This window comes from Lissotriton vulgaris, chromosome 3_1 (assembly GCF_964263255.1).
Source record: "Lissotriton vulgaris chromosome 3_1, aLisVul1.2, whole genome shotgun sequence".
Lineage (NCBI taxonomy): Eukaryota > Metazoa > Chordata > Amphibia > Caudata > Salamandridae > Lissotriton > Lissotriton vulgaris.
This window is the reverse complement of record NC_141689.1, coordinates 187545276-187569456: the sequence shown is the minus strand read 5'-3', so window position 1 is coordinate 187569456 and position 24181 is coordinate 187545276. Positions and strand designations below refer to the sequence as shown.

The 24181-nt window shown below is 45.7% G+C and overlaps 1 protein-coding gene across 1 annotated transcript in view; it reads right to left on the bottom strand.

Annotated features, from left to right (window-relative positions):
- The window catches only part of LOC147726190 (uncharacterized), a 606971-nt gene extending 583150 nt beyond the window's left edge, over positions 1-23821 (bottom strand). Inside the window, exons 1-2 of the mRNA XM_086960284.1 lie at positions 23761-23821; positions 17669-17811 (exon numbers count right to left, since the gene is read on the bottom strand). The gene's annotated coding sequence lies outside the window, so the exon portion shown is untranslated. The remainder of the gene's footprint in view (positions 1-17668; positions 17812-23760) is intronic.
- Positions 23822-24181: the final 360 nt, after the last annotated feature.

Below are 24181 nucleotides of genomic sequence, written 5' to 3'. Positions count from 1 at the left end.
CACCGCTCTGTACCCGCAACCGACTCTTTGCCACTCCCTGCACTACTCCTGGACAGCCACCTCAAATGCTTGTATGTTGTGGGGTTGATAACAAATTAGCTCAATAAGTAAACAACACGTTGCAGTTCGTATCGGCTTGAACATCAAACCTGACTTCCAAAAGCTCCAGCGGTATTGTGAAACCTGATCCCTCTGGTGGCTTGCTGGAAACCTTTTAGATGTGCCTGACCTCACCTGACGCCTTGCTCCACCGCTCTGTACTCAGGACTGATGCTTTGCCACTCCCCGCGCTACTCCCAGACAGCCCCCTCAAATGCTTGTATGTTGTGGGGTTGATGACAAATTAGCGCAATAAGTAAACAGCACGTTGCCATTCGTATCAGCTTGAACATCAAACCGGTCTTCCGAAAGTTCCAGCAGTATTGTGGAACCTGATCCCGCTGGTGGCTGCTGGAGACATTTTGGATGTGCCTGCCTTCACCCAACGTTTTGCTCCATCGCTCTCTACCCGGGCCTGACGCTGTCAGGGTATAAGGCATCGATATCTCTGCCCTTGCCCACATGAGGGGATGATGGAACAGCAACCGGGACACTGCTGCCTTCTTCATAGGCATTAATAATCTCTCTCAACAGCCCCTCCCTTCAAGCTCTTCTGTGCGTTAAGCACTTCTGGGGATACTCCTTGCTTTAGCACCATGACGGCTGCTTAAATGGCCACCACACGCCTATGTTTATTTGCACGTGTGCCACGCTTTGTTTAAGCATGGCGCCCGCATTCATAGTTTACATTTTGCTGTTTATGTATGCATAGGCCTTCCTGTTTTCAGTTTCTATTTTGGGTAAATTCTGGTGGGGTTTTTCCAGTGTTTTCAAGTGATTTCAATACGTTAAAAAAACAGTGGTTATCAGTGGTAACACATTTTCGCATCATAAAAAACAACAGAAACAGTGTTTTGCCGGTGTTTATGGAACGTTTTGCTTTTATTAATGCTTGCTTTCTACACTGATAGCGTATGCTATATAGACAGTGTACGTACAGTGTATATGAGGTCGAAATAGATTTTTGCACCATATAATACTTCTTCAGTGAGTCTTTGGTCATGTGAGCTCTCTCTTTCTTTCCCATGTAAACTTCAGTGAAAAGGCCCTCTCAACATTGGCGTTTGAGAAGGGCAACACCAAAACAGCCAGTACACAATTTGTTAACTCTGGCCACTGACATAGCTTTTTATGCCAACACTTGTGCACTTGAAGATTATGATTCTCAGGGCACGTTGTGCAATAATTGCATTGAGCTGGGTGCTCCTAAGAGTTATTGAAGCGGTCAAAAATTAAGCAGCACTTTTGAAACTACAGAGGAAATTCCCAATTATGGAAGGAATCTAGAACTTGTACAGGGTACCATAGTGAGGTTTCATTGACTTGGTGGTGAAGGGACATTTCTATGCCTCACTGAAAGCCATTTCTCATACACTGTAAAATAAAAGTTTCTGAATTGCTCTTTAACATTGCTTTGCTTACCAAGTGGCATGCACTCCAACATAGAACATCTTGCTTTTTCAAAGTCACTAAAGGTGTCGCCCAGCCTACTCTCCAGGAGATGTTTTACATCTACACCAATTATGCTAAACACTTGGCAGAAAAGGGTGTTTTCAGACTCTAGTTTTTATTATTATGTCCACTACAGCAGTTATGTTTTCCTGTAAAAATATAAGAATGCAGTAGAGTGTACTTTTTTCACATCACTATCAATATATGACCAAAGATCCTCAAATTTCTTGACTTTGGCATCATCACTCAGCAAAAACTCTGTTAATTGTTGCCACATGGATAATATAGCATTCATAGCCTCTTGGACGGAGAACCATCAGCTAAGGGACACAGTTGGGATGACTCTTTCTTTGATGCCACACACGCATGAAATAATATATTTGTTTTAGTTCCTGTGCATAAGAAAATAATGCACCAGAATGGAATAAATAGTCAATAGCATTCCTCATTAACTCTGAAGATTGTAAAGATGCTTTCAGCATACCATCTAACAAGTGGCAAGGATTTCTTACAGGGAAGCACTTAAGCTCAGGTCACACAAAATTGTCATATATATAGCTGAATCACTGCAAATACAAACACTTGGAAATAACATTTTTTGCAGAGCATTCCAAGTGACACTGCGTTCCATGTTTTCCAAAGGTCTGTTGTCATGTTTTCACCACTATCCGAGATGCTTGGTGATATCGCTCTTTTCACATATACTTGTCACTATACCTTGCATTAAATGTTTAAAGCCTGAGGTGCTGGCAATTCACCTACTATCAATACTGGCTCACTAGAAACTGTGGGCTGATGTATTAAGTGTTTTTACCCATTCTCTGTGGGTAAATGTGATGACACAGATTAAGAAAGAGTCTTATGAAACCAGCCATTTTACCTATCAGTGAAATAATCAAACGTAGCAAAAATATCAAATAAGATTTTGATATTTCCTGATTCTCTACAGTTTATAAAGTAATTAAACAAGACCTAAAACTTGCTTCTAAACACTGCATCTTTAGACCAAAGACCCCAAAACTAAAAAAGCAAAAAGAAGAAAAAACAGTATTTGAGTAGCAGCCCTAAACAACAAAACTCAAGCAGAATAATGTTAGCCCAGTCTTTCTTACTGCTAGCTTGTATAACAAAGTTACATTGAATTGTCCCCTTCAGGAAGAAAAAAATGACTGACTCTCTTTTTCCCTTCTTTGAATGGCATTAAGTTTGTGGTTGTGCATGTGTTTTTTCAGTGTTTATATGTTTTCACTGGTGAGGTCTATTTCTTTTTCAGTGGGGTTTTATCAGTTAATATAGGTTTAAATCTAAAACCGGACAGCCTATGTATGCTGTACAACATGTAAGACCGTTAAGTACTAGGCAAAACCTGTGATAATGCTGCTTTAACTTGTTTCTTCTCTCAGTCTGTAGTGTAATAGAGGAGAAACCTATTATGTTTGTTCTTCATTGTGTTGTGTGCTTGTCCCTAATAAATGTCTCCCGGCCCTGGATTTAAATTTAAATGTGGAAGATGAATTGGTCAATTAATCTTAGGGTCCAGGAAAACCGCAGCCTCTTGATAGAGAAATTGATTTTGCACTTTATTTAAACACTTTATACAGGCAATTTGCACAGAAAAAACAATTACCACACTCTCAACCCCCACCGAGCACTACGATAAATTCTTCCTCCCATCAGTCCCTAAACCAGCAACAGCTGAATTCTGTAAATTTTCTTCCATCCGGGGTCCCAGTTTCTTTCAACACCAGCCCTCCCAAGCTCTTCCTCCTCCTCCCACTCCTAAAATTCATCTACGTCCTTCCCGGGCTCAAACTCAAGCTGTGCAGGAAGATTAGCATTCCTTTTTTGTTTTTGTGAGTAACGTTAAAGGAGCCAGTATGCACTGTGGAAAGGGCTTTTCGGTAACAACACGCATTTGCAATGCAATAGGTCTTGCATTTATGCAAGTTTGACCTTTTGGCATTGTAAATGCCAATGACTTTTATTTATGTTTTAAAAACCAAAACATAAATAAAAGGCAATGTAACCTACAATACCAATAGCTCAAACCTGCGTTAATGTGAGACCTATTGCATTGCAAAAGCTTGTTGTTTATGTCCTGACACAGTGGCTTTAATGTATTGCTTTCATTTGGGAGGGGTGGAAGATCCTGCTTTTGGTAAGCCAGTTTTATTATTCAAGATGCAGCCATTTGTCAGGACAAAAAAATATACAGGGCTCAGGATGGGCTGCAAAAGTTTCTTGGTGAAGGAAATCCCAGCGTCTTGCTTTTGATGTGCGCACACAATGACAGTATATCGTGAATTTTATACATTTCATTTCTTCATTTGTGCAAGAAACAGATCACAAAAATCAAATAAACCACAGTTTATTAGCATTAGTAATAAATATTGGAAAGTTAACAAGCAATTCCTCTTTTGACAAACTTTTAAACTTTAGGCATTATGGCACAGATAGTGTTTGTATGTTTAGGGATGAGGGGTTCTGTCTATGTTCTATGCTGGATCAGATCATTTACATGGGTCGCTTTTGGCAATTTATTTTAAGAATTGTAATAACACCCAGGCGAAAATACAGAGGATCGAGAGGGGGGAGTCCGTGGAGTAATCAGGTAATTGTATAACCCACTTGTGTGCTGATGTGCTATTTTTGTTCACCACAAAGCTATTTTCTAATCTGCTTCTTGAACACTGTCTACTGTGTTATAGTACTACGAGCTATGTTAAATAAAAAGATTTAAAAAAAAAAAGAATTGTAATGACACAGTGACAGAACATCTGGCTTGGTAGGCCGTCTAAAACAGAAAAGTATTGGCCGACGCCCAGTATCTTTGCCCCCAATGCTCAGTTTATTGTCCTGCCCCACTGAACACTAAAAGCACTATGACATGGCCTGCACTGACCTCATCATAGCGCTTTTTTCAGTGACTTTCAGCAATGCTGAGAAGCAGATGTGCTTCTAGACAAAATGGCTGCAGGACATTCACATTGACCAGGCCCATGGCAAGACGGAGGAGAGAGTGAACGCTCCAATACCATTGGATCGTGAACAACAAATAAACCATTGCTCTTCATGTTTTAACAACTTTTTACAAAATGCATTTGTTTATGTACATGGAACTGCATTTTAGTGGTATGTTTGTATGTGTACAAGGAGACTATGGCAAGACAGAGGACAGAACGAGCACACCAATACCATCAGATCGTACATAAAATAAATAAAATCAACATTGAAGAAGGAGGTAGTGGGGGTAGGGTCAAGCAGAGAAGCAGAAGGAGATGAACAAGCAACGATGGGAGAGGGCAGGAGGAAGCAACACTAATGCCGCCTTTGAAATGCAGCCCAGGCATCTCCAGATTGTGGAGGATTCCAACCCCCCTGTCCGGCTCCACATTTGGCAGGAGGACAAGAGGAAAATTAGTTAGATTAGGAGGTGTGCCCACATTCAATTAGCACCACCCCTAAGGTGGGGCAGGTGATGTGGACACTACTTTTCAAATTCCTCCATCTTGAGAAGGCAGGAATTAATCTATCAGGGCTAGGGTAGTGCCCCTTTCCGCAGGATGTGATCACTTGAGGGTATACTACGTAATAAACAGGGGTTCTGCCCAAATTACCATCCCATACCTGGGCAAGGAGCATCACGGGGATGAAAAAGTAGAATAAGTGGTACTGAGGAATCAATAAAGCATGGACTACTTCAAAACAGGATACAGTGTATTATCCTGTTTTCTACAGTTATTTCTGTCGTCATTAAATGATATAAATTAAGAAGGACAATGTTATGAATCCCAAGACAAGGTGGCCAAAATATATACAGTAGACAAAAGACAAAAGACCTATAATTGCAATATATACATTATATATACAACAGTGTACCCTAAACAAAAAGAAAAAAGAAGAACACAATCAATTTTCTGTCAATACCCACTCCTCAGTTTGAGTGGAGTATCACAACCAAGGTAGTCCTTATAGCGCGTAAGTTATTATTCCTTATAATCACAAACAAAGTAAGGATTATTCAAGGCGCCTAATATTAATCACAGAACATACAATGTGGTAGGACTCCTTAAGCAGATGACCACTTGAGGGTATAGACACCCTAAAGGTAAGTTGTGCATTGACTACTACATGTCCCTACCTTAAACACCCCTAGATGTAGTATTTAGGTTGCACCCTTGAACCCTGAACTTAAATTCATCGGATACAAAGAAGACACAAACAAAGAAGATCTCCTGACCCAAGAACCGAAGATCTGCGGCAGACGTTTGGTGCGAAACCCTGCCTGTTTGTCACAGGACTGCACCTTCCTAGTGTGCTGTCTTGCCCTGCAAATGTGAGGCCTCCAGGAACCGCACAGCACCTCCAGTCCTTCAACAATCATCAGAGAATTCCCCTGCAGTCAGCAGTCATCAAACCTGCAGAGTCTGGTATACCAACTTAGTGCTCCCTGGCATCTCCAATGCAGGATCCAAGTAAAAAGAGGTGCATCAGATCCAGAAGGTCAGATCTGTCTACCCAATGAGTGTGAAGACACTAGGGCCTACCGGAGCAATGCTGCACCAATACCTGGGGTACCAGACCCCCTGCCACCTGCACTGAGACAAAGAGTCCAATTAAGACTCCAACTGCTCAGGAAGCAAGCACCCATTACGGAAGGCAAATACCCCTGAGACCCACTCTGTGAATGGCCAGTGATCCCAGAATGATCTGTGCAATCAGCCTGACCCTGACCGCTAAGACATCTTCATGCATGCCGCCCTGCTGACCTATCTGCTCTGCAACCTGCCCACCTGGTCTGGATATTAACGAACCAGCTGTGCTCCCATGGTCCTGAGGCCCTTGTGATCTGCTCCCTTGAGTGGGACCCCTTGGACTTACCTTTAAGTCCCCTTGTGCAGTGTGTTTTCTGATCGCCCCCTCCCCCATAGCAGCTGCTACCAGCAACCTCGGCATCTTGCTCTTGGCCGAATCCGGGAAGCACCCGACAGTCTACTGGTGGAATATTGGACCTAGTCTTGCTACTTACTTAAATCCAGAAGGTGAACAAACGGTATGATTTTATATGCATTTTCCTATTTTCTCCCACAGACTTCTATGGTGCTTAGTTGCGCCCAAGAGAGTGTTATTTTGTGAACTTTAAAAAATCATATCTTAAAAAGTACTTACCTTAGAATAAAGTTCTTGGTATAAAAAAAAATATAAAAATAAATGTGTTAGACCTGGCATCTTTGGTGTGGTTTCCCCCTATCTTTTTGCCTCTACTCCCTGTATTTTTGATGCTGTGCTACTTTTCGTTTTTGCTGGTTTAAATGCTTTGGGCACTTTGCCACTGCTGTTCAGTGTCAAAGTGCAAGTGCTCCCTGTGTAAATTGTTATGATGTTTGGTTATCCATGATTGGAATATTTGTGTCACCCAGAAGTCCCTAGTAAAGTGCACTGAGTGTGCCAGGGCTATTGATAACAAATGCTACTAGTGGGCCTGCAGCACTGATTGTGCCACCCACATGAGTAGCCCTAAAATGCCGTCTCAGACCAGCCACCGCAGTGCTTGTGTGCAGTCTGTGAACTGCCATGTCCTCCTGGCCAGTGTCCCCACTGGCCAGGCCTAACCCTTCCCTTTCTGTACACATTGGTCACCCCTATGGAAGGCCGAAGGTACCCCCTTGGGCAGGGTGCAGTGTATGTGAAGGTAGAGCATGCTATCTTGCCCCATATGCTATCATGGGGAATGCTGGCTACAGTGGCTACCAGCATATCTTCCCATAGGAGCAAGATAGGACATAAAAGTCTGGCATCCCTGAACTCAGAATTTAGTAACACATCTTTTAGGAAAGGTTGTTTTTAAATCCTGTGTTTGAGAGCAGCCCTTTTAGAAAGCTGCTGTTCTCTTGTCTGACCTTTCTGGGTGCCTTGGCCTGTTTGTGAATTGACTGTCTGGTTTGAGAGTGACAGAGGCTGAGAGCCCCCAGGAGGCTCGCAGAGTCAGCCCTAGGGTGAATGACTGTATCTGCATCTTGAGTGGTGGGAGGGGATAGCACCTGGGCCTGAATAGGGCTGTGCCTGCCTTCCACAATGCTAGCTCCACCTCCTGCTGGGCGGCTGACTACCCTGCCCCTCTCCCTGAAAGGAAGGGAGAGGCCAGGAAAACAAAGTGTTCAAGGAACACCCAGAACTGGTTCAGACCGGGCTCAGAGCCCTCCTGCACAAAGGGATCAAAGACTTTTAGGGGTACAAGTACAGGACCCCTGACTACAGAAAATTAGATCATACTGGAATCAAGAAGGAACCTCTGCCAAGGAGAAAGCTGAAACTGAAGAAGGAAGACTGTCCTGCTGTTGCTCTGCTGGACTGACCTGCTGTTGCTTTGCGGCCAAGGAGAGGGGAAGGACTTTGCTGTGTGCTGTGTCCCCTTGCTTGAAGGAATCTCCATGGGCCTGAGAAGAGCTGCCTCCCTGTTTTTGAAGTCCCAGGAACAAAAGGACTTCACCCCCAGCTTCTCTGAACTAAGCTGAGAGAGTTCTGTCCTTCCTAGAGTGCTTGGGCCAGTTGTAGTGCCTCTGGAAGTTGTACCTGTGTTGGGAAGCTGGAAACCAAGCTTTTAAAGACTTTCTGCAAGTTTTGTCGCTTCGCTCGCTTGTGGAGCGCATCCCAGACAGTGTGAGGAAATTCCGGCCGCTTCGAAGGCCGAGATCGTCGCAGCGCCTGTTGCCGTCGCACCCTTCGTTTGCGGGACGCACCAGACCGATGCAGGAAGACTACCATTGCTGCGAGTATCGACGCAGAGCCTGTCGTCGCTGTGTAAGATCGTCACACTGCTTGTTTGAGGACCGTATAAGGTCGCTGCGAGTGTCGTCACAGAAGCCATCGCATCGAGGACCTGCGAGAGAGAGATCACCGCTGATCCACGCATCGTCGCCCCAGAGATTGTCGCAATCCAAAGATCCTCGCACCGTACCTTTGTGAGAGAAAACTTACTACGGAACCTACGCACCGGAATCCATACAAGTCCGCCTACCTCCCCATACAGACCGGATTTGTCACAACACGCCCGCTGCTGCAGCGGGCTTGTCGCATTGCCTCCCCGGGGTCTCAGGAGCAACGCATCGCTTTTTTTTCCACCGCACCAGCTTCTGCTTTGGAACTTTGTCGCTTTTAAAAGGTACTGTTGGCAAAACGTGACGCAACTGTGAACTTTTCACGCAACTGTGGATTATTTTATCGCAACCTTAAGAACTCTATCGCAACCATATTCATGAACTGTGTATGTTTGATTTTTGTCGTTTTGGTCTTGTGTAGTTTAGATTAAATACCTTTATTTTTCTAAACTGTTGTGGAGTCAGTTTGTGGTGTTTTCACTGTGTATCTGTGAGTGTTGGTACAAATACTTTACACATTGCTTTTGGATAAGCCTGACTGCTTGTGCCAAGCTACTAAGGGGGTGAGCTGAGGTTATCTAAAAAGTGTTTCCTCCATACCCTGAATAGAAGCAAGGGTCCCTATTTGGACAGTGGTACCTACCTCTGCCAAGTACAGACCCCCAGTTCTAACATTGTTGGTCAGCGGTGGGATTTGAACTTGTATTTGTACTAGACCCACAGTGATTGGTGTACATACTAGTGAGTGCAGACCACTACGCCACTGCATACTACTGTTTGTTTTTGGTTGCTTCTATTTTTGAGTAACTCTTCTAAGCATCATGTCTGTGAATGGAAAAGCACCCAGTGTGGAGGAGGCAGAATTGGAGTTTTGCATTGAGGATTTGTATTCCTACAAAGTTACACAGCTTAGTCAATTCTGCAACCAACTTGAGTGCCCCTTGAAGACGGGCCACCGGAAGGAGGAGTTGCAGAGAATCTTGAAGGCCCATTGGGAGGCCCAAGAGGGAAATAATGTAAATGGAGGGAATGGTTTTCAAACCACAGATCTGCCCGTGAGCAAAACAGGCTCAAGGCCTGGCAGCAACCATTCCAGTAGGGGCTTCACCCAAGAAGAGTTACAAGAAAATCAAAGAGTGAGAGAAAATGACTTGGAAGTCATGAGGACGAAAATGAAGCAATTGAAAGTAGAGAGGGCGGTGGAGGAGAGCAAAAATGCCCGTGCCCTGGAGGAAAAGAAATAGCTTCTGGCTCACGAGTTGAGCATGAGAGAACTGGATCTTAAAGGCAAGGAGGAGGATTCCAGTTCAAATGGTGGCAGTGCACAGCCAGTGCAGGGGGGTAAAGTATATATTCCCAAGGGTCTGGTACAGAATTACCATAGGAGTGAGAATATTTATGCCTGGTTTACTTCTTATGAGATTGCATTGAGAATGAATGGTGTGCCTGAACAGCATTGGGGGGCGGGCCTGTGGAAAAATGTTGAGGCTTCTGGGAGGAGTGCTCTAGAGCCCTTAGAATTAGCAGGTACCATGACCTACCCCAATATGAAGGAGGCCTTATGTCTCAGGTTGGACTTACTCCAGAGACGTACAGACTGCAGTTTAGGAACTCTAAGAAGAGAGAGTCTGAGACTTGGATGGAGTGTGTGAATTTGTACTCACATGCAATGGAAGGTTGGATGAAGGGCAGCAAAGTAACTTATTATAAGTGGTTGTTGCATTTAATTAATTGGGAGCGTTTGAGTAGTCTTTGTGTTCCCGAGCTGCGCCAGCATCTTTTAGACAGCAAGCTGACCGACCCCATTAAGCTTGCTAAGGAGGCGGACGGCTGGACCAGTAATAGGGTCCACAGAGGAATTGTGGGTACCACAGCCAAAGGTGGGCAGGGTCCCCAGCAGAAGAGTGGGGGGGACAAGGATAACCAAAAGGAGTTCTTGCAAGGGCCTCAAAATAGTTCCCAGGGAAAGGAATCCCAACCCCCCAGACCTAGACAGCCATGTCCCTCCAGGGGCATGCGGGACAACAGAGACAACAGGGGCAACAGGGGTCACTGCAATGAGGTGGGCCACCTAGCTCCTAAATGTCCCAAGAACAATCCAGCACCCACTGGTGCTCCAGCCCCAGGGTTAGCAAGTGCAGCTTTGGGCGGGGATTGATTTCCAGTGGGGAGGAGGGACTGGCAGTTATGACCCATGTCTCTTTAGGAGACCAAGAGATGGTCCAGGAAACCTTACTGCACCCTAACACTAAGAAATACGGGCAGAAGGTGACCATCAATGGGAGAGAGATAGAAGCTCAGAGACACAGGAGCCAGCGTGACATCTGTGAGGTGTCAGTGGGTGTCTGAAGAGCAGGTCATTCCTGATGTGCTCCGCCCTGTAGTGGCAGCTGAAAGCTCAGTGCGCCTCTTCAAGTTGGCGCGTGTTCCTTTGAATGGTGTGGGGTCTCTGGTCTCTTGGAAGTTGTTGTCAGTGATGCCTTGCCTGTAGAATGTCTGCTAGGTAATGACCTGGAGAGTTCTCCATTGAAGGATGTAGAACACAGAACTCATTTGGAGATGTTGGGTTTGCCTGCGTGGATCTGTGCGACCACGCGTGCTATGACAGTCAGTAGGGGTGATTCAGCCTGAAACAGTGGCCCAGAGACCTGCCAGGAGAGGAAAGGGCAGGGGGCGCGGGAAACCAGCCCCAGCCGTTCCCACGGTCCAGGAAGAAGCAGAACCTGAGAGGGATGCCCTGGAACCTACAGGGGAACAGGTGGCCGAGCTGGGCGACCTGCTTGAGCTGACCCATTGGCAGCAAGAAGATGGGCCCTCCAGGGAGGAATTCTGCAAGGAGCAGAAAGAGTGCCCTTCTCTCATTGGTGTGCGGCAACAGGCTGAAGACCAGGCAGCAGGTGGAGCGTCCAGAGATCACTACATCTACTGGGAAGATGAGTTGTTATATAGTGAGCCTAGGTTTGCTGAGCCCGGTGCAGCCTGTGTGCTGGTGGTACCCGCGCGCTTCAGGAACTTCCTAATGGGTCTGGCTCATGACGTGCCTCTTGCAGGACATCTGGGGCAAGACAAGACCCATCACAGGATTGTCACCCACTTCTACTGGCCCAAGATGAAGAAGCACGTTGGTGCCTTTTGCAGATCTTGCCAAACATGTCAGGCCAGTGGCAAGACTTGAATGAAGTGCAAGGCACCCCTCCAACCCTTTCCTGTGGTGAGCACCCCTTTCAAGTGGGTGGGCATTGACATCGTGGGGACCCCAAGAAAGCCTTAGGCAACAGGTTCATACTGGTCTTGGTGGACCATGCCACCCGGTACCCGGAAGCAGTCCCTCTCAGGACAATCACAGCACCCGTGGGGGGCCGTGCATTGATGGGGATCTTTCCCGAGTGGGGTTCCCCAGAGAGGTGGTCTCCGACTTCATCTCTAGGTACATGAAATCTCTGTGGGAGGAGTGTGGGGTAACTTATAAGTTCACCTCTCCTTTCCACTCTCAAGAAACGGGTTGGTTGAAAGGTTCAACCGCACCGTCAAAGGTATGATTATGGGCCTAGCGGAACCCATGAGACGGAAGTGGGACGTCTCTTTACCATGTCTGTTGTTTGCCTACAGGGAGGTGCCTCAGAAGTCCTTAGGGTTCAGTCCCTTTGAACACCTGTATGGCCACCTTGTTAGACGACCTCTTACACTGGTGAAGGAGAGTTGGGAGAAATCCCGTGGAAAAAAAACCCAGGATGTGTTCAGCTATGTGCTCGCCATCCGCAACCAGACACAACGCTTCAGGAAGCTCGCTCAGGTGAACCTGGAAGCTAGCCAGGAAGAAATGAAAAGATGGTACGACCAGAATACCACTCTGGTCGAATTTCAACCTGGGCAGAAAGTGTGGGTGATGGTGCCAGTGGAGCCTTGCGCGCTCCAAGACAAGTGGACTGGGCCATATGAGGTGGTGGAGCACAAGAGCGAAGTAACCTACCTGATTAACTTGAAGACTCTCAGGCAGCCCCTGAGAGTCTTGCATGTGAACCGCCTCAAACCCCACTTTGAGAGGTCTGAAGTGACAATGCTCATGGCTACAGATGCTGGAGGGGAAGATGATAGTGATCCTTTCCCTGATCTCCTGGCAGCGGAGGAGCAAGAAGGTTCAGTGGATGGTGTTGTTCTCTCGCCCAGCCTGACCTCAGAGCAGCAAAGGGACTGTTGCCAGATGTTGGGTCAGTTTTCCTCCCTGTTCTCCCTGACCCCAGGTGTCACCAATTGGTGCATCCATGATATATACACTGGAGATAAATTGCCTGTGAAACAGAAATTTTACAGGGTAGCTGACAAGGTCAGGGCCAGCATCAAAGAAGAAGTTTCCAAGATGTTGACGCTAGCAGTAATTGAGCCCTCCAGCAGCCCCTGGGCTAGCCCAGTGGTCTTAGTCCCAAAAGCTGCTGTGCCCGGGGCCACTCCAGAACTCCGGTTTTGTGTGGACTACCGTGGGCTCAATGCGGTCACCAAGATTGACCCACACCCCATCCCCAGAGCTGAAGAGCTTGTGGATCGGTTGGGAGCTGCCCGGTACCTCAGTACGTTTGATTTAAATTCTGGGTACTGGCAGATTACCTTAACTGATGGGGCCAAAGAGAGGTCGGAATTCTCCACACCAGAGCGGCACTTCCAGTTCTGAGTCATGCCCTTTGGGTTGAAGAATGCCCCTGCCACCTTCCAGAGACTGGTCAACCAGGTACTGACCGGGCTGGAGCAATTCAGCGCTGCATACCTGGATGACATTGCTGTGTTCAGCTCCATGTGGGAGGAACACTTGCAACACCTCTGTGAAGTGTTGAAGGCTCTGCAAAGGGCAGGTCTAACTATCAAGGCCAGCACGTGCTAGATAGGGCAGGGATCTGTGGTGTACTTAGGAAACCAGGTAGGGAGTGGCCAAGTGGCGCCCCTACAGGCCAAGATTGATACCATTCTGGCTTGGGAGCTCCCCAAGACCCAGACAGAGGTGGGAGCCTTCTTAGGACTCACTGGGTATTACAGACGGTTTTAAAAACGAAAATGGCTGTAATTCACTACCAGAGCATTTCACCTGCACAAGTACATGCTCTACCTTTCACATACACTGCACCCTGCCCGAGGGGGTACCTTGGGCCTTCCATAGGGGTGACCAATGTGTACAGAAAGGGAAGGGTTAGGCCTGGCCAGTGGGGACACTGATCAGGAGGACATGGCAGTTTGATTGCACACAGGCACTGCAGTGGCAGGCCTGAGACACCAATTAAGGGCTACTTATGTGGGATAACCAATCATCATAACAATTTACACAGGGAGCACTTGCACTTTGACACTGAACAGCAGTGGCAAAGTGCCCAAAGCATCTAAACCAGCAAAAACGAAATCCAGCACAGCATCAAAAATACAGGAGGTAGAGGCAAAAAGATAGGGGGAAACCACGCCAAAGATGCCAGGTCTAACATGTGTCCCCTCCAGCTGAAAGTGGGGAGAACTACCCACCCTCTTGGGAGTTCTCTTCACTAAGATGTAAAAACCTGGACAGACCATCAATTGGTGTGTTCTGTGCCAGGGCGGTGTTCCACCGTGAAGTCCATTCCCTGTAGGGAGATGGACCACCTCAACAGTTTTGGGTTCTCACCCCTCATCTGCATCAACCATCTGGGGGCCTATGGTCTGCCTGAACACGGACGTGAGTCCAAACAGGTAGGGCCTCAGCTTCTTCAGAGCCCAGACCACAGCAAAAGCTTCCCTTTTAATTGCACTCCATCTCTGTTCTCTGGGGAGTAGTCTCCGGCTAATGAAAGCTACAGGTTGGTCCCAGCCCTCGTCCGTCATCTGTGAGAGTACCGCTCCCACACCATGCTCTGAAGCTTCTGTCTGCACTATGAACTCACTGGAGAAGTCGGGTGCATTGTGCACTGGTGCTGTGCACATGACAGTCTTCAGGGCATCAAAAGCAGTTTGGCAGGCTTCGGTCCAATTCCTTTTTCTGGGCTGATTCCTAGAAGTCAGCTCTGTCAAGGGGGCAACGATGGTGCCATATCCCTTGACAAACTGTCTGTAATACCCGGTATGTCCTAAGAAGGCTCTCACCTCTGTCTGGGTCTTGGGGGGCTCCCAAGCCAGAATGGTATCAATCTTGAAGACGGCTGGAATGCCAGAAACCGGTCCTCTGAACCTTGTTTCCAGTCCAGGGAAGACATGGCTTGGCAGTTCGGGCTGGACTGTTCCCATGAGGCACAGGGTCAGACTGATTTGCATATAGCCATGTCTGAACTGGGGTGGCAGAGTGGGCCAAAGAACGGTGATGGATTAAACCCAGATCTTTTGACTGTGTGTGTGTGTTTGATTGATTCAGATGCTCCGTCCATCACCAGCCACTTTTGTACCGCTTTTGGCCGCCACAAGTGTGGCAGGGTATGCTCAGACGTGAGTCCCTTGCTCACTTTGCCACTGGATTCAAGCAAGCCGGGCTGAAGACGGCTGGAATGCCAGAAAACGGTCCTCGGAAGCTTGTTTCCGGTCCAGGGAAGACATGGCTTGGCAGTTCGGGCTGGACTGTTCCCATGAGGCACAGGGTCAGACTGATTTGCATATAGCCATGTCTGAACTGGGGTGGCAGAGTGGGCTAAAGAACGGTGATGGATTAAACCCAGATCTTTTGACTGGGTGTGAGTGTTTGATTGATTCAGATGCTACGTCCATCACCACCCCCTTTTGTACCGTCTTTTGGTGAGTAGCTTGGTTATCCCGTAGTCCAACTTGCTGGTGACTACAGCATTAGTAACAGTTATTTTGGTGTTGATTGGGAAACATTTGAACATCTTCTTTAGTATTTTCAGGGTGTGGAAGCAGGCTCTAGTGACAGTGTTGACTTGTGCAGTCAAGTCCAGTTTAGTGTCAATGATTGATTCCAAGGTTCCTGGCGTGGATCCTGGGTGTAGTTGTGGGTCCTAGTTTGAAGTTCCATGGCATGGTGTTCTTGTCGAATATCACTACTTCTGTCTTGTTAGTGTTAAGCTTGAGACAGTTAGCTTTCATCCAGCTTGTGACTTTGGTCAAGCAGGCGATAAACTTGTTTCTTGTGTTGAGGGTCTAGCCTGAGAGAGAGGGTATGAGTTGTGTATCGTCAACGTTGGAGAGGATGTTGATGTCACGTGCATGGATGTCGTAAGACAGACTGATCATGTATGCATTGAAGAGGGTTGAGCTCAGCGATGACCTATGAGCCGCTTTGCTTATGAGTTTGCTGGATTATGAGGTGTAAGGTGTCAGGCTGACATCTTGTGTTTTATCCATTCATTCTATCCATTAAGAAGGAGTAGATCCAGGAGAGAGTGGGTCTTGAATGCCAATTTCTTGTAGGTGCCTGATGGGGATGGGGTGGGGGACTATGTCAAATGCCTCAAAAAGGTCCAGGAGAATGAGGGGCTGCTGCCTGCTGTGTCCCCTCTGTTAAGGATAATGTGGATATCGTCTGTGGCAGTGATGAGTGCTGTTTCTGTACTGCAGTTAGGACCAAATGCAGACTGCTTGGAGTTCATTAGCTGGTGGTTGATGAAGTTGTCAGTGAGGCATCAGTTGAAGATTTTCTCCAAGACTTGACTAGGTATGGTGGAAGGGATATTGTTCTGTAGTTGGAGAGCATAGTTAGGTCAGCAGATGGAATCTTGGGCAGGGGTGTGACAGTGGTACGGTTCCTGGTGTCCAGAGATGTGGCTGAGTTGATAGCAGCATTAAGGATAAGTGTTAATGCTTTGCCAAGTGTCAAGGCGTGGTGGGGAAAAGGGTGAGATGGGGCCCTTGAGTAATTGTTTTTCTTAGTATTGGCACTTTTGACAGTAGTGATGGCCACAAGGTCAGGGTTCATTCATCAGCTGTGGTAGCAAGTTAAGTTAAGTTGCAAAGGTGACAGGATCTGGTTAAGGGCCTCAGTTAGCGTGTATGAAAGTGGTTTATTTACAGTAGAATTCTGAGAGCTTGTTGCAGATATCTTGCAAGGAGGTGATGTTGCTGGAAGGGGAAGGAGGCATGGTGAAATCCTTGATGATGGAGGAGATTTCCTTGCTGCTCTTTGTGCCAGTGCTAATGTGGTCTGCAAGAGCAGTGCTGTTGATGTTCCATATCTCCTGGTCGCAGCTCTTTGGGTGGATTTGAAGATGTCTTTATCTGTGGTGTCTTGACTTATACAATTTAGGCTTATATAGCCCCCTCATACTACTATGGCCAGCTGTGGAATTGGATAGGAGTCATGCAGGACCTATACAAAATATGACCCTCCTCTTACAGATTACCTGTGCATTAGAGCATCCTGTCTTCCTTTCTTTGGCAACCACTTGTAGCAAAACCTTCCATTTTTTCTGCTTCCTGGCACCCACTTCCTGGAGGTATTCCTCACTCTTATACTTCGTCCTCCTCCCTCAGGCCATTTCTGCACCTCCTGGTGGTGCTCTTTCACTGTTCCTCTCTGAGAGAAGGAAGCAGCAGATCCATACAAAGGAGCACCAGTGCTCCACCACATGAAGCTGTAGCCAAGATAGCAAAGATCTGTTGTCTACTGTGGATTTGTGAAGCCCTATGAGAATCGTAGGTTGTGGGTGGTAATGTCATGTATAGGGTGACCAGAATTAAAGCAAAGAACCGGGACATTTCACAAAAATAGAAGAAGGACTATAATATTACATCAAGCGACCGCACAGAATGACTGCGCTCCTCAGCAGCGAATTACAAAACAGGCAGTAAGAACATACATAAGATGCAAATTTTAAACCTAGTAGCTTGCCCGTGAATTAAATTGCTTTCTTAAAACAACTGCTAGCTATACCTGCTTTGTAACCCCGTTTTTAGTCGACCTTTTCCAAAATCCGGGACATGATCCGAATTTCTCGAAATCTGCCCGGACGTCTGGTGAAAAACGGGGACCATCCTAGCAAAACCAGGACGCCTGGTCACCCTAGCCATGCATGCATTGCAATCCGCCGTTCTCTCAGGTCTGTGGAATCTCTGGCAAGTGACAGTCTCAGGAGAGTTGTTGGAGGTGAGGCAAAATATGGGAAGGAAACATTTTATTGGTGGTTAGGGGTGTTAACAGTGATTTATCATTGTTATGACATCATAGGGGTGATTAAATGGGAACTGGTGCATCACTAAAAGCCAATATCTTCCTAATGCACTCATCTAAAGCTTTAACCCTTATCTGTCAGATACATATAAGATTTGCATAATGGCAAACGTTTTACCTGTGGAGGCCTTTGGTCAGGCCACCGGCTCCTACAGCAGGGGTCGTCTGGTGTCGCGACCTTCCAGTCAGGTAACTTGGGACCTAACCACAAGTTTGGTTCTTTTGGCAGAGGTGTCTTTGAGTTGTCGACTTTGGTGATTTCTGAAAAGTAAGAGGATGAGCAGGTTAGAAAAGCTCAATCATGATGGATATAACGGACATCTTAACATTGTAAGCAATGGGAACAGCATGGCACTTACATACAGGTCCGTGAAAGGCTTCCCCATTAAAAGTTACTTGGCATGTCAACAGGGATGCAAGGATGGTTTTGAATGTTTTTTTTATCTTCTGACTTTTGGATGTTGGGGGAACTTCTCATTCCCATGGGATTATTGTTCATCTGGGTAAATAACTTAAATATACATTTTTAATGTTAAACCATGGTTAGCATCTATGCAACCTTTGCTGCCTATTCACCTAAATGAAAAACTGTATCTTTCATCTTAATGTCTTTCACATTACGAATCCCTCCTTGATGACTCTTCTGAGATTAGCATGCTGATTATAATAAACAGAAGCCTAAAGCCAGACATAAGGCCTTCCATAATGGATACACACCTGGAATATATGTATGAACGCCAGTCTCCAATGTATTTATAACTGTTTTGTTGTAAAACCACTAGACAACTGTAATATGAAAATGACATTACTAATTTACTATAAGAACTTATTACAGCTGAGTAATAATGTCACAATGTGGGCTGCCAGTGCCAGCAGGCAGTGTAAAAGGCAGGTCACAGGCCAGATGTATAACTTATGTTGACATAATCAACATGCTTTTCAGCTCTTTTGCGCTATATTTCCTTGAGATTGTGTTTATATTGTGCATGACTAAAATGTATTACCTAGAACAAGGAATCTCTGTGAAATGATACCACACATTCTGAACTACAACCGAGTTTGAAAGTAATGTACATTGCACTGCTAATAACATATTTTTGCAGCATATTACTAGCTGCTTATTGGTGATTTTATTTCATTTATTCTACATGCCCACAACCACACTTCAATCTGTTCCCATATCCAGGAGGCAGGTTGAAGGAGAAGTATTGATGATTCTCGGAGCTCCCTTCAAGATATTTCAATGTACCAGTAGAAACTGCACAACAGGGCGGGCCCTAGGAATTTTGGGGCCCTGGGCAAAATGAAAGAGACGAGCGCCCTCTAATTTGCAGCTGATGTGTCATCACAGGAAGTCGCCTCATAGGAAGTGACATGACAGGGCAACTAATCTTCTTTTGCATCATTGAAGTGACTTTCAAAACACAACTTCTTGGGAATAGATATCTGTATAAAGGATAAGAACATAAACAACCCAAATAACTCAAGTCCATATATTTTAAATCTCTGTTAGTGGCGCACAGTAGTCCGGCTGGATGGAAACGTTTAGCGCAGCTTTCACGAAAATGGGTATCTGTTGTAAGTAGAAAAATAATTCACTCAGAAACTGGAAAAATTGTTGAGCGCTGTTTATTCTAGTCATCCACTCTCAGCTTTGCTGACATCGCCAATATTCTAACTTGAACTCCCGGGCATACTAACAGGTAAGGAGGAGGGGGGTGGGTGGAAGGTACCAAGGGGAAGGAAAAAGGAGAGAAAATACAACACACCTCCATACCCATGGGATATAACAACGACAGTAAGAGGAATAAGTCTAATAGCATTAATTGGTCGTGGCAAGTCTATTCCCACTCCATGTATGCCCATCATCCAGCTGCACCACATTTTCCCCAGTTTTTCTTACGTTCTGAGGAGGAATAAATTAGCTTTGTCCGACCGGAGCATGAGTGGGTTTCTTTACTACAATTGGGTTGTTAACTTTGAGGTTTAGATCCTTCATCCATGTTTCTGGTCATACCCATTTTTGTAATTGGCTTGATGCTGTTGAACTTTTTGTTGGCTATCCTTGCTGTTGTTTACCACCGCTTTTCCCCCATCTAGACAGAGGGGGTTCAGTTTGGTTCCAGGCTCTCTTCCCCTTAAGGCCGCGAAAGGGGAGATTCCGCTGGCGAGATTAGGTGCTGTGTGGTAGGCCCATAAGCAATTTCTGAAGGAATCATCTATTTTAAAGCCATTGGAGATCTCCAGTTGAATATGCTCATTGATCATGCGGTTGGTCCTTTCCGCTAAGCCGTTTGCTTTGGGACAATAGAGTGCAGTTTTCTCATGTTTGATGTTTAAGTCCTTAAGAAATGTTTTCATTTCTTCCGAGGTAAACTGCACCCCATTGTCGGTTACCAGGACTGCAGGTATCCATTCGAAGCAGAAGACAGATTTCAAAAACATTATGAGATTGTTGGTAGTATTGGTAGATGTGAATCTGACATTTACCCAGTGTGAGGTGTAGTCTACCAGGACAAACATAAATCTTTTTTGTGGTCCTAAAGCCTCCATAGGACTAATTATGTCCATCGCGAGTTTTGTCCATGGTACTTCGGGTACTTCAACTGGAGACAGAGGAACTTTGTGCAAGACTTTATTTTTATCGCTTTTAGCGCAACTGATGCACTCCTTGACTTTCACTTCCACCATTGAGTCCAGTTTTGGGAACCAAAAACTATTCTTAACTTTGGATTTAGTAATACTTCTGCCCAAATGACCCTCATGGGCAAGGTCTATTATTATGTCTCTGAGGGCTGAAGTTGGGACAACTTTCTTGTTGCGATAGATCCTGTCGTCATTAAGAGTTCATGTTTTACATCCCAAAATTCCTTCATGTCATCCGAGACGTCATAGCATTTCTCTGGCCAGCCATTGATTATTAAGTTTTTCAGAGTTCATTTTAGAATCTTTCTTCATTCCATCGTCCCATTCCTCCTTGGTGAGGGAAGGAAATTGGATGGTTAGGATAGGAGCATCCAAAGGATCTTCCTGGTGGTTAGTCGAAAGAGGTGACCTTGATAGGTAATCTGCCACCACATTTTCCTGTCCCAGCCTGTATTCAACCTTAAAGCAAAAATTCTTTAGTCCCGGAACCCATTCGGCTATTCTCTGTGAATTGCAATGTGCTTGTTTAGCTGAAAAAATGTACGTTAAGGGTTTATGGTCTGTACGGACCGTGAATTTTGTCCCCCAAAGAAAAAATGTAAACTTATTAATGGCCCAATAGCATGCTAGGGCTTCTCTCTCGATTACGGAATAGTTCCGTTCTGCCTGACTCAAGGTGCGGGAAGCAAATGCTATGATGGTCTCATCTTCTTCCCCTTTCTGTGATAGGGTGGCTCCAAGGCCTTTGTTAGAGGCATCTGTGCTTAAAATAGTTTTCTTTTTATGGTCAAAGGGGCCAAGAGCAGGTTACTCAATTTCTTGTTTTAACCTGTTTACAGTTTCATAGTGTTTTTCCTCCCACTTAAATTCTTGTTTAGCCTTCAAGAGTTCTCGTAAACTCTCACACTTCTCAGAAAACAGTGGAATGAACTTTGCCATGTACTCAATCAGGCCTAAGAACAACTTGAGTTCTTCTTTATTGGAGGGGAATGATGCCTCTTTCACTGCTTGAATTAGACTGTGTTTAGGTCTGATCCCTTCATGTGAGATTTTATGTCCGAGTTAATCTACTTCAATTACCTTTACCTTGCACTTGTCCTGCTTCACAGTTAACCCTGCCTCAGATAATCTGGCACAAACTTTTCTGAACACCGCATCGTGCTCTTGATCCGTTGCCCCAAAGACTAAAACATTGTCTTGAAAACACATACTGTTCGGAATGCCATCAAGCACTTGCTGCATCATCTTTTGAAAAACAGGGTCCGCTGAAGCAAGGCCGAATGGCATCCTCCTGAACATATAAGTCCCCAAAGGGGGCGAGAAGGCGGTCAAGGATCTTGAGTCCGGGTGTAGTTCAACCTGATAGTAGGCCATGGAAAGATCGATAACGAAGAAGAATTTGCTCAGCATTTCATTGATATTGGGGAGGGGGAATCTCTCAACCCAAATATTCTCGTTAAGGCTTTGTAAGTCAATGCAAAGGCGGAAGCCTTCTCCGTTAGCCTTTGAAGCGATACCAATGGGTGCAAGCCACTCAGATGAATCAATGGGTTGAATGACCCATAGATGGCACAGTTTGTCTAGTTCGACGTTCAGAGGCTGTCTCAAAAGGAGGGGAACTTGGTGAGTTTTATGAACAACAGGTTTGGTACCGAGTTTGACCTTTATTTTATGTTGGTATTTTCTCAAAAGCCCCACATCAGAAAATAGATGCAGGAATTTGTCACAAAGGGTGTTCCCTGGGTCAGACTTCTCCTCTAGGATGACCTGTTCTCTGTTGTTGGGATCAAGAATGATGCCCAGCTCCTTCTGGTGTTTCCACCATAGAAGGTTCGAACCTTCACTCACCAGATACACTTTTCCTACAGCGGACCTTCCTTCAAAGTTTATTTGTGCTTCAAACATTCCTACCAGGGGAATAGGATCTTTGGTGTAACCTTGCAGAGAAATATCTGGTTTCATTATGTTGGCACATTGATCTCGCAGGAATTTATTGTAATCTTCTACGTTCAACAAGGTAAATGGTGAACAAGAGTCTGAAAACATTTCTATTGATTTGTTATTGAGTGATATTTTACATTTTGGGTAATCCGGAACAGAACCACCACATGTACTCTTCACTTGAAAAATGTACTTCTGATGTTCATCGCTCTCGACATTACCTGCTTTGACTTGGCAGCTATCACCGTGTCTACACACTCTGGCTTAGTGACCTCTTATATTGCATTTCTTGCAATAAGCATTATGTGCGGTGCACAATGGACTGTTGGCCAAATGGATATTGCTCCCACATCTGTAGCATTTGAGGCCTGCGTGTTCCTTTATAGGTTTGTTGGGTGGATACCTTTTATTTTTTACTTTCAAAACGTTACTGATAGGCTCCTCCACCTGTATTGAAGCCACTACTTCCTCGGTTACTTTTATCTCCTTCATGCATTTGGCAGTGTGTTCAATAGATTGGGCAATGGTAATAGCTTCCTCCAATGTAGGATTCTTGGCCAATAACTTTTCTTGAATACGACTGTTACTCGTGCATCTTACTAACTGGTCTCATATGAGTGAGTCATTGAGTTCCCCAAAATCACACCTTTGGGTGAGGCCTCTTAACACTGCAATGTAGCTTTTATCCGATTCATTCTTGCCTTGAGATCAGTTGAAAAATTAGTGACGTTCTAGCACGACATATATTTTATCACCAAAATGGGTTCCTAACTTTACCAAGCTAATTTCATATGCATCCAGTTCCTCATCCTCTTCTAATTCCAGTTCTGGCAGGGTCTCATACACCTTGCAACCATATACCCCAGGTTATGTAGAAGAATGTGCTGTTTACGCATTGCAGAGAATCTTTCACCCCCATGGCAATTAAGTATGATTCGAATAATTTAGTCCACTCTTTCCAGTGGATATCGGGTTCCCCACATTCATTTAAAAATGATGGAGGTTGACTTATCCCCGCTGTGCCCATGCTAGGATGTGAGGATCACAGGTGTGAAGGAGGAACACCGGCAAGAAAACAAGAATGCTTCACAAAAGAAAATCACCCAATGAAAATTGTAAAGGAAGACAACATACAGTGGAAATAATGGTGATGAATGATGTGTATACCTTGCTGGCGAGTGCAGTGTATGAGGCTCAGGCTGAGGAAGTCAAAAACAGTTCCCTTCACAAATATTAATACAGAGGGTAGAGGTCTAGTGGCAACCACGTGAGACTATGCGCTGTAAGTCTGGTAATATCAGTGGGTGGCACAGCCTCCAGAAAGGGAAAATAGTATGTATTAGTCACCACACGAAAAGTCAAATCTGCATAGTCTTGAGGAGAATGTATTCCGTAACGACTCCGTTAACAAAGCAAGTATAGCCCGCTGTATAATCCAGGAGAATGGGGCACCAACGCTAGATACTATGATGAGCACAATCACAGTCACAAGTGGAATCTTGGCTAAACGATGGAAAATGCAAACCACAGAACTCCTCTCTAAGCAGACTACGAAGTAGAGAGAGTCACCAGTACTAAGATACCATGCAAGGAATCCACGCTGAGGAGGAGCAGGAAACTTACTTCAGCCACGGCAGAGTCAATTAAGCTCTGTTGGTCGGTTCTGACAGCGGAAGGCGTGGAGGAGGACGCCCAATAAGCACGTCAGGGAGGCGGAAAGCTGGTGCGCCGGAAGGAGGCGGCTAGAACTGGAGGCAGGTATGCAGCGGATGCTGCCAGTCGCCGATGCAATAACCCAGCGGAGGCTACAGTACCCCGGTGACACAGACCAATCTTTAAGAAACAGCGCAGGGCAGCGTAGAAGGTTCCCTGAAGTTCGAAGATCTTCGGCGCCTCAGCAAAACCACACTCCGGGGGCAGCACTGCCCGATCCCGCTACACAACTGGGGCAGCCAAGAGGTGGCTGGCGCACTGGGTGGTTAAAGGCCATACTGGGGAGCGTCAGCACCTTAAAGATAATTGCCACCGGGACTCGGGAGCTTGA